Source organism: Candoia aspera, chromosome 3 (assembly GCF_035149785.1).
Source record: "Candoia aspera isolate rCanAsp1 chromosome 3, rCanAsp1.hap2, whole genome shotgun sequence".
Lineage (NCBI taxonomy): Eukaryota > Metazoa > Chordata > Lepidosauria > Squamata > Boidae > Candoia > Candoia aspera.
Genome location: NC_086155.1, coordinates 83,292,554 through 83,302,040, shown reverse-complemented (window position 1 = coordinate 83,302,040; position 9,487 = coordinate 83,292,554). Strand labels below are relative to the sequence as shown.

The window sequence follows — 9,487 nt, the reverse complement described above, 5'->3', positions numbered from 1 at the left end:
TATGGAGTGCCATAATCTACTGCGTGAGACATGGAAAATTTTAAACGGATCTTCTCTGACTTCCACCAAGATTTTAAACAGATTCTTTCTGACTCCTACCAAGTTTTTATGCAAGACATTCAGGACATTGTGGAAAATATGAGGTCTAAAATGTGTCATCTGGTTGGGGATGTCGTGGATGGAACTGAGGAATTTAACAGTGATAGAAATGTTTTTTCTAAGAGTGAGATCAGGATTTCTATTGAGATGCTGGATGAAGATCGGATAGTCGAGTTGGAGAAATTTAAGGGAGAGATCGAGTTGCAAGCCACAAGTGAAATTGATCTCCTGGTGGACTGCCATGGGAAAGAAGGGGTTATTATGTATGGCAGGTTTCCTGAAGAGGAGTTTTTGAGGGGGGCAGTTGGGCTGTTCGATTTTTTTAAGAAAAAAGCTCTGTGCACATTGTGGGGATATGTAAATGCTCTGGTTTATTTTGAAGTGGGACAAGGGTTTAAGAATATTTATCTGGATTGCTTTTAGGGTTTGGTTGATTTCATTTATTTTTAACAATTTGGATTAAGATTATTAAGGTATAATAAAAATGTCTATTTGGATGGTTTTGGGTTTAATATAATTAAGATTATTAAAACTGTTGTATTATCAAGTATAATGGCAGACAATTTATATGTTTTTCAGTTTGATTTTTATTATAGTAGACAGAAATATATAGAATAGTAGTAGGAAGGAAATAATTAAAAAACTTATCTGTTGAGGGGGAAGTTGTTTAGGAGGTTTACATGAATTTTGTTTTCTTTATTTTAATATAAGGGGAGGGAGTAACTGTACTTAGTGATTTTTATAATGTGCCAATGGAATGATTTATAGAAATAATGTGATTTTCGTTTAATATAGAGCAAGGGATTAATTATGGAAATTTTTGTATATCCTTGCTGTCAAAAGTCAGAAGTCACCTCCTTTTGTAACTTTGAAAATTTTTTCTCTTGTGTTTTCACACTTTTTTTAGTTTTTTTTCTCTTTGCAGTTTGTTTTTCTGTAGCTTTTATCTTTGCTTGAAACTTAATAAAATTCTTACTGAAAAAAAAGTTTCTAAAGCCTTGAAGAAATTTTTTAGGAAGAAAAGTTTGACTGGAGATTCAATCCTACAACAACTTGATGAATTAAAGATTAAGATTGTTAGAAGCAAAAGAAAGGGATATGAAGTTGACTTGTTTGATCAGTGTTAAAATAAAAATTATTTCTATAAAACTCTGGAAATCCTTTATGGACTTTTTGCCAACACTTGGTCAGAAACAACAATGATTTTTGGATTTGTGAATGGATAAGCAGGATAGTCTGCCAAGAAAACATCATGAAAGCAGCGTCTCCCCAAAGGGTCAGAACTGACTCGGTGCTTGCACAGGGGACCTTTCACCTTTCAAGCAGGGGTGGGGGTTATTTGAAATGAATTATTTTCCTGTATTTGTTGCAAGGAAGATCAGGAGTCACTTCTTTAAACATTCTTTTTTCTATCTCTTTTCCTTTCTCTCCTCTTCCTTTTTTTCCTTTTTCTTCTTTCTTTTGCACTTTATATTTCTTTTCTTTCTACTTTCTTTTTTCTTTTTGATTTCATTTTGCATTATCTTTTAGTACTGTAAAGCTCTTTAATAAAAGTGTTTTAAAAAAAAGAAAAGATTTTTTTTTGTTTTTAAAAAAAAGGATCCAGGAGCAGAGGCAGGTGATTAAGAAATAGCATGGGAGAAGAAATGAGACACACAAGAAATAGTGTGTGCTGATATTGAAACAGAGTGTGGTAAACTGCACTGAGCGGGCTTCCCTTCTGGTTAGTGGGGTGGGGGTTGCAGCCATAAGCATTCATAAGTTTTCCTGTTCCATAAAGGCTAGGGAGTACACAGGGTTGCCTGAACTATTTGTGATGTGGAAATCTGTTCCCTAGCTCCCCAGCACCTTTCCTGGGTCCCTACTGGAATCCATATGAGGGTTTTTATCCACCAGCCCTCCTTGATGGTATGATTGCATGGGATGTACAAATCCAGGTACCCAAGGGGTCTGGAAGGGAGTGGGGACAATTGGGGGCAACTTTTGGTACTTGGGCTTTTGTGGGTGAGGCCCTTGACATTGAAGATGTTGGCTGCTTGGGGGATGATCTAGATTGTAGGTGAATGTAGTTTAGGCACTGCAACATCCCATTGCCCCAGGTAAGCAAGCAGCTGACTGCAAATCCAGTAACGTGACAGATTGCCTGTATGCGTCGTGATGTGTAAGGTATGGATCCAGATTGTGAGAGGGTTCCAGTTAAGTTATGGTACAAACCACAGAACAGGACGTTGAATCCTTTGCCTTTGCTATGTGTACAAGGCTGGTTTATTATAAATAAATAAATACATACATACATACATACTTCTGTGTCAAACCTAATATATACAATTCATCTACTTATCTATGCCTAATTATAAGTGACAATGGTATAGTGGAATACCTAAATTTACAGGTTTCCCTTTTCCCCTGTGTTTTTTATCTGTAGGTTGAGTCATGGCAACTGGATTTCTTTCTTTTGGTTGAAACATTTCGCTGCTTGTCCAAGCAGCTTCTTCTGCCTGGGCAAAGGTTGGTAAGGGGACCCCATATATGTCTTCCAGGGTGGCTGCATTGTCCCTACACCTGAATGGCTTGCTAATTGTGCAATGGAGGTGTGGACTGTCTTTGGGATGTCTTACTCCCAATCCCTCGCTCATCCCCAAGTGGATCGTTAAGTGTGGCCTTCCTGGTGAACTTGTGAACTGGTCTTAATCTTCCTGGGGACTAATGAAAGAGCAGCATGAAAAATGGGGGACAAGTTGTGTCTGAGGCCTCTGCCTCTATTGAGGGAAGGATTTTCCACTTTGGCATGAATGGATTCCTTAACCCCTCTCTCAAACCACCTATCTTCTCTGTCCAAAATGTGAACATTGTTGTCCTCAAATGAGTGTCCCTTTTCTTTTAGATAAAGGTAAACTGCTGATTCTGGTCCTGTGGTGTTGCTCCTCCTATGTTGGGCCATCCTCTTGTGTAAAGGCTGTTTGGTTTCTCCAATGTAGAGCTCAGAACACTCCTCACTGCACTGGATTGCATACACTACGTTGCTCCTCTTATGTTTTGGTGTTCGATCTTTAGAGTGTACAAGCCTCTATCTCAGTGTGTTAGTGGGTTTGAAAAATTCCGGTATGTGGTGTTTTCCAAATATCTGTTTTATCTTTTCCGACACACCAGCAATGTAAGGAATGACCAGGTTCTTCCAGTGACTCTGAGTCTCAGCTCTGTCTGCCGTTGTTTTGGGTTAGGGGTAGACTTAGATTTAATGAAGGCCCAATTTGGATACTCACAGGCCTTCAGAGCTGTCCTCAGGTGCTGGTTTTCTTACTTTTTGGCATCCATGGAGGTGGGGATGGTTTCTGCCCTGTGAAGTAATGTCCTGATGACTCCTAGTTTGTGCTGCAGTGGATGGTGGAAGTCAAACATCAGGTATTGGTCTGTGTGTGTGGGTTTCCTGTAAATCTCTATTTCTAGCTTGCCACAGGTCCCAATAAGAAACTCACAGTCTAGGAATGCCAGCCTGTTGTCCTTGGTGTCTTCCCTGGTGAACCTAATGTTTGCATCTATGGTGTTTATATGGTTTGTGAAAGCCTATACCTCCTGGGCCTTGATTTTTACCCAGGTGTCATCCACATACCTGAACCAGTGGGTGGGCGCCATTCCCTGGAACATGCTGAGTGCTTTCTTCTCCACTTCTTCCATGTATAGGTTGGCAACAATGGGTGACACAGGGGAACCGATGGCACAGTCATGTTTCTGTCTGTAGAAGTCACTCTGTAAGAGAAGTAAGTGGTGTTGAGACACAGGTCCAGAAGATGGCAGTTCTGGTTCGGGTTAAGGATGGTTCTCCTGTTGAGGGTGGTGTCCTCTTCTAGTCTCTTCCTAACTGCAGTTAGGGCATCAGTGGTGGGGATACTGGTGAAAAGAGAGGAAACATCGAAGAAGACCTTGGTTTCATCTGTATCCAGTTTCAGGACCCTAGCTTTAGAAACAAATTCTTCCGAGTTATGAATGTGGTGGTCAGTGTGTCCAACCAGAGGTGGTAGTATGGTGGCAAGGTGTTTGGCAATGTTATATGTTACTGAATTAATGCTGCTGATAATGGGTTGAGAGGTGCCCCTTCCTTGTGGATCTTAGGGAGTCCGTAGATGCAGGGGACAGCTTCTCCAGGATACAGATGGTGGTAGGTTGCCCTATCGATGGAGCCCTCTTGTTCCAATTGTTTCAAGCTGTCTATCACCTTTTTCTTGTAATTGCTGGTGGGGTCTCTTTTCAGCTTTTCATATGTGTGGTGGTCATCCAAGAGTGAAGTAATTTTGTGGTAGTCTGCAGAGTTTAGGACAACTGTGCATCTTCCTTTGTCTGCAGGTAGGATGGTAATGGTTTCGTTTTTGCTGAGGGCTGTCAGGGCTCTCCTCTCTTGGGTGGTGAGGTTGAGGGGAGGAGGTTGAGCACTGGATAGCACTGCAGAGATTTTAAGCCAGAGTTGTTCTGCTTCTTCAATGAGTAGATGGTTGTTACGGATGGCAGATTCTGTGGCCATAATGAGCTCCACCACCAGAACCTGCTTGGGAGTCATGGCAAAATTAAGACCTTTGGCTAAGACATCTCTCTGGCTGGGTGAGTTCCCTGTCTGAGAGGTTCTTCACCCACATGTTCTTTTTGTCCTCTGTTGTCCTGTCATTGTTGTTCCTCCCAGGGGGTTCTTCAGCTCTTTGTTTTTGCTTACTGCGGGAGAGAAGGATGTCAAATTTCTTAGTTTGTCTCTCCTTCACTTTGTGGTGTTGGACCAGTGTTTTTTAACTGTCCATATTTTCCAACAATTAAGTGGTACAGTATTACCACAATCCTTTCCCAAGCCCTCATCTTTAAGGACTGGGAATTGTGTTCCTTTTACCCAGAGCTTCATGTCCTTTTACCCTACACTTAGCCCTGTATGATCCTCTACCTTACAGCCCTTATACTCCAGTAGGTGCTACTTAAGTTTGAAGTAGCCTTGTAATTGCTCTCTTTTACTGAGTTGCTTCTCTGACTCTCAGTCCTTATCAGTTTATAGGAGGGAGAAAACAATTACTTATGGCTGGCTGGCGCTGGTCTGCATCTTTGGAAGGCTTGTGAATCTGTAAGGCTTTGCTACTCCTTCCGTAGCTGTACTAGCTTCCAAGTCTCTTTACTATTACAGCTAGCAGCTACTCTTCTATTTGAATGTAATTATGTTCTGCAGCATTCAGAGCCCTGGAGGCATAAACAGGCTTGTTCTCCCACATAAGTATACCCCCAACCTATCTTTGAGTTTGTGTTGTTTATTTGTCCAGTCGCTGCCGACTCTTCGTGACTTCATGGACCAGCCCACGCCAGAGCTTCCTGTCGGTCGTCAACACCCCCAGCTCCCCCAGGGACAAGTCCGTCACCTCTAGAATATCATCCATCCACCTTGCCCTTGGTCGGCCCCTCTTCCTTTTGCCTTCCACTCTCCCTAGCATCAGCATCTTCTCCAGGGTGTCCTGTCTTCTCATTATGTGGCCAAAGTATTTCAGTTTTGCCTTTAATATCGTTCCCTCAAGTGAGCAGTCTGGCTTTATTTCCTGGAGGATGGACTGGTTTGATCTTCTTGCAGTCCAAGGCACTCTCAGGATTTTCCTCCAACACCACAGTTCAAAAGCATCAATCTTCCTTCTCTCAGCCTTCCTTGTGGTCCAGCTCTCGCAGCCATATGTTACTATGGGGAACACCATTGCTTTAATTATGCGGACCTTTGTTGTCAGTGTGATGTCTCTGCTCTTAACTATTTTATCGAGATTGGTCATTGCTCTTCTCCCAAGGATTAAGTGTCTTCTGATTTCCTGAATGCAGTCAGCATCTGCAGTAATCTTTGCACCTAGAAATACAAAGTCTTTCACTGCTTCTACATTTTCTCCCTCTATTTGCCAGTTATCAATCAAGCTGGTTGCCATAATCTTGGTTTTTTTGAGGTTTAGCTGCAAGCCAGCTTTTGCACTTTCTTCTTTCACCTTCATCATAAGGCTCCTCAGTTCCTCTTCACTTTCAGCCATCAAAGTGGTATCATCTGCATATCTGAGATTGTTAATGTTTCTTCCAGCCATTTTAACTCCAGCCTTGGATTCCTCAAGCCCAGCATGTCGCATGATGTGTTCTGCGTACAAGTTGAATAGGTAGGGTGAGAGTATACAGCCCTGCCGTACTCCTTTCCCAATCTTAAACCAGTCCGTTGTTCCGTGGTCTGTTCTTACTGTAGCTACTTGGTCGTTATTCAGATTCTTCAGGAGGCAGACAAGATGACTTGGTATCCCCATACCACTAAGAACTTGCCACAATTTGTTATGGTCCACACAGTCAAAGGCTTTAGAATAGTCAATAAAACAGAAATAGATGTTTTTCTGAAACTCCCTGGCTTTTTCCATTATCCAGCAGATATTGGCAACTTGGTCCCTAGTTCCTCTGTCTTTTCTAAACCCAGCTTGTCCATCTGGCAATTCTTGCTCCATGAATTGCTGAAGTCTACCTTGCAGGATCTTGAGCATTACCTTAGTGGCATGTGAAATGAGTGCCACTGTTCGATAGTTTGAACATTCTTTAGTGTTTTCCTTTTTTGGTATGGGGATATAAGTTGATTTTTTCCAATCAGATGGCCATTCTTGTGTTTTCCAAATTTGCTGGCATATAGCATGCATTACCTTGACAGCATCATCTTACAAGATTTTGAGCAGTTCAGCTGGGATGCCGTTGTCTCCTGCTGCCTTGTTATTAGCAATGCTTCTTAAGGCCCATTCAACCTCTCTTTTCAGGATGTCTGGCTCTAGCTCACTGACCACACCGTCAAAGCTATCCCCGATATTGTTATCCTTCCTATACAGGTCTTCTGTATATTCTTGCCACCTTTTCTTGATCTCTTCTTCTTCTGTTAGGTCCTTGCCATCTTTGGTTTTGATCATACCCATTTTTGCCTGGAATTTACCTCCAATGTTTCTAATTTTCTGGAAGAGGTCTCTTGTCCTTCCTATTCTATGGTCTTCTTCCACTTCCGCGCATTGCTTGTTTAAAAATAATTCCTTATCTCTTCTGGCTAACCTCTGGAATTTTGCATTTCATTGGGCATATCTCCCCCTATCACTGTTGCCTTTTGCTTTCCTTCTTTCTTGGGCTACTTCTAGTGTCTCAGCAGACAGCCATTTTGCCTTCTTGGTTTTCTCGTTCTTTGGGATGTATTTTGTTGCCGCCTCTTGGACAATGTTGTGGACTTCTGTCCATAGTTCTTCTGGGACCGTACCTACTAAGTCGAGTCTCTTAAATCTATTCTTCACCTCCACTGCATATTCCTTAAGAATATTAGTGAGGTCATATCTAGCTGATCTGTGGGTCTTCCCTAATCTCTTTAGTCTGATCCTAAATTGTGCAATAAGAAGTTCATGATCTGAACTACAGTCAGCTCCAGGTCTTGTTTTTACCGACTGTATAGATGTCCGTCACCTTTGGCTGCAAAGGATGTAGTCAATCTGATTTCGGTCTTGTCCATCTGGTGAAGTCCATGTATAAAGCTGTCTCTTAGGTTGTTGGAAGAGAGTGTTTGTTATGCAGAGTGAGTTGTCTTGGCAAAATTCTATCAGCCTATGTCCTGCTTCATTTTGTTCTCCCAGGCCATGCTTACCTGTAATTCCAGGTGTCATTGGACTGCCCACCTTAGCATTCCAGTCTCCCGTGATGAAAATAACATCTCTTTTAGGCGTGTTGTCCAGTAGGTGCTGCAGATCCTCATAGAACTGCTCTACTTCAGCTTCTTCAGCATCTGTGGTTGGGGCGTATATTTGGATCACTGTGATGTTAGATGGCTTGCCCTGAACTCGAATTGAGATCATCCTATCATTTTTGGGATTGTATCCAAGCACTGATTTAGTCACTTTACTATTAATTACGAAGGTACTCCATTTCTTCTGTGGTCCTCTTGTCCACAGTAGTAGATCTGGTGGTCATCTGATGTGAAGTGGCCCATTCCAGTCCATTTCAGTTCACTGATGCCCAAAATGTCTATCTTTAATCTTGGCATCTCACCAATAACCACATCCAATTTGCCCTGGCTCATAGATCTGACATTCCAGGTTCCAATGGTGTGTTGATCCTTAGAAGATCGGATTCGCCATTCACCACCAGCACCGTCGGCCACTAGCCGTCCTTTTGGCTTTGAGCTAGCTGCGTCATCACGTCTGGGGCTAGTTGAACTCATCCTCTGTTCCTCCCCAGTAGCATTTTGACCATCTTCCGACCTGGGGGTCTCACCTTCCGATGGTATACCTACATATCTCTGGTTGTACTGATCCATTTAGTTTTCACAGCAAGAATACTGGGGTGGGTTGCCATTACCTTCCGCAGGGATCGCATTTAGTCTGACCTCTCTGTCATGACCTTCCCATCTTGGGTGGTCCTTCACGGTTGAGCTCATGGCATCATTGAGGTGCTCAAGCTCCAGCACCACGGCAAGGTAACGATCCTTTGCTGAAGATCTTTGAGTTTACACCACCATTAATTTAGACACATCACCATATTGCAAAACTGATGCTGGGCATAGTTTTATTTTTATCTCCTTGACTGATTGCTGATGTTCTGGAATCAACTGAAACATTGTGTCCTTCCTTACTGATTTCTCAAAGGGCATTTAATTTTGTCTCCATTAATATATAATGTATGAAGCCATTAGTGGACAGCTAGGACCACTGAATGCAGCAGAGCTTAACACAGTGGAGAAGCTGTGCACAGAAAAATATTATCTTAAATAGCTTTAATGAGCATGTTAGAGAAACATAGGTTATTGATCTTACACACTTAGGCCTCCCAAGCATGAAGAATTACATGCTTAGTCAAAGTAGGTTTAAGGTAAGTAAAAAGAGTCTTACTGACTTCATTCTTGGTTCAGTTACATCCATCTTAGGTGGAAAAATGATGTTCCTTGTTTCTTCTGTTCTTTCCCTATACTTAGTGAACTCTTAGCCCTATAGCTGCTAAGAGTTGCATGGAAGGAAGAGGCAGCCACATGGCTTTAGGCCCAAGATAGAGAGAGAAGCAAAACTTGCTTCTTCCTAGATGGTGAAGGAGGAAGAGGGAGAGAGGAAGTGGGAGTGGCAACGAACAGCTTCCTCAGAATTACGTAGAGTTGCATCCTGGGACGAACTCATTTATATGCTAATGAGGCATGCCGGATTTGCCAGGACCTCCAACAATGTAAAGGATTCTGGACAGATCAAAACAAGTTCAAAACCTACCAACTGGAGGATTCATACTTTGTCTAATGCATTTTGTCTTTGTCAGGAGCAACTTGACTAGTGTTTTTCGCAAGGAAGCTTTTAATTGGATTTTATCCTTATTGAATTTAACTTTATTCTATCTAGCCATTTCCACTATGTAA

At 42.1% G+C, this 9,487-nt stretch overlaps 1 pseudogene; it reads right to left on the bottom strand.

Moving 5' to 3' along the window:
* Positions 1-2,733: 2,733 nt before the first annotated feature.
* On the bottom strand, positions 2,734-4,727 carry LOC134494622 (uncharacterized; annotated as a pseudogene).
* Between the last annotated feature and the right edge of the window lie 4,760 nt (positions 4,728-9,487).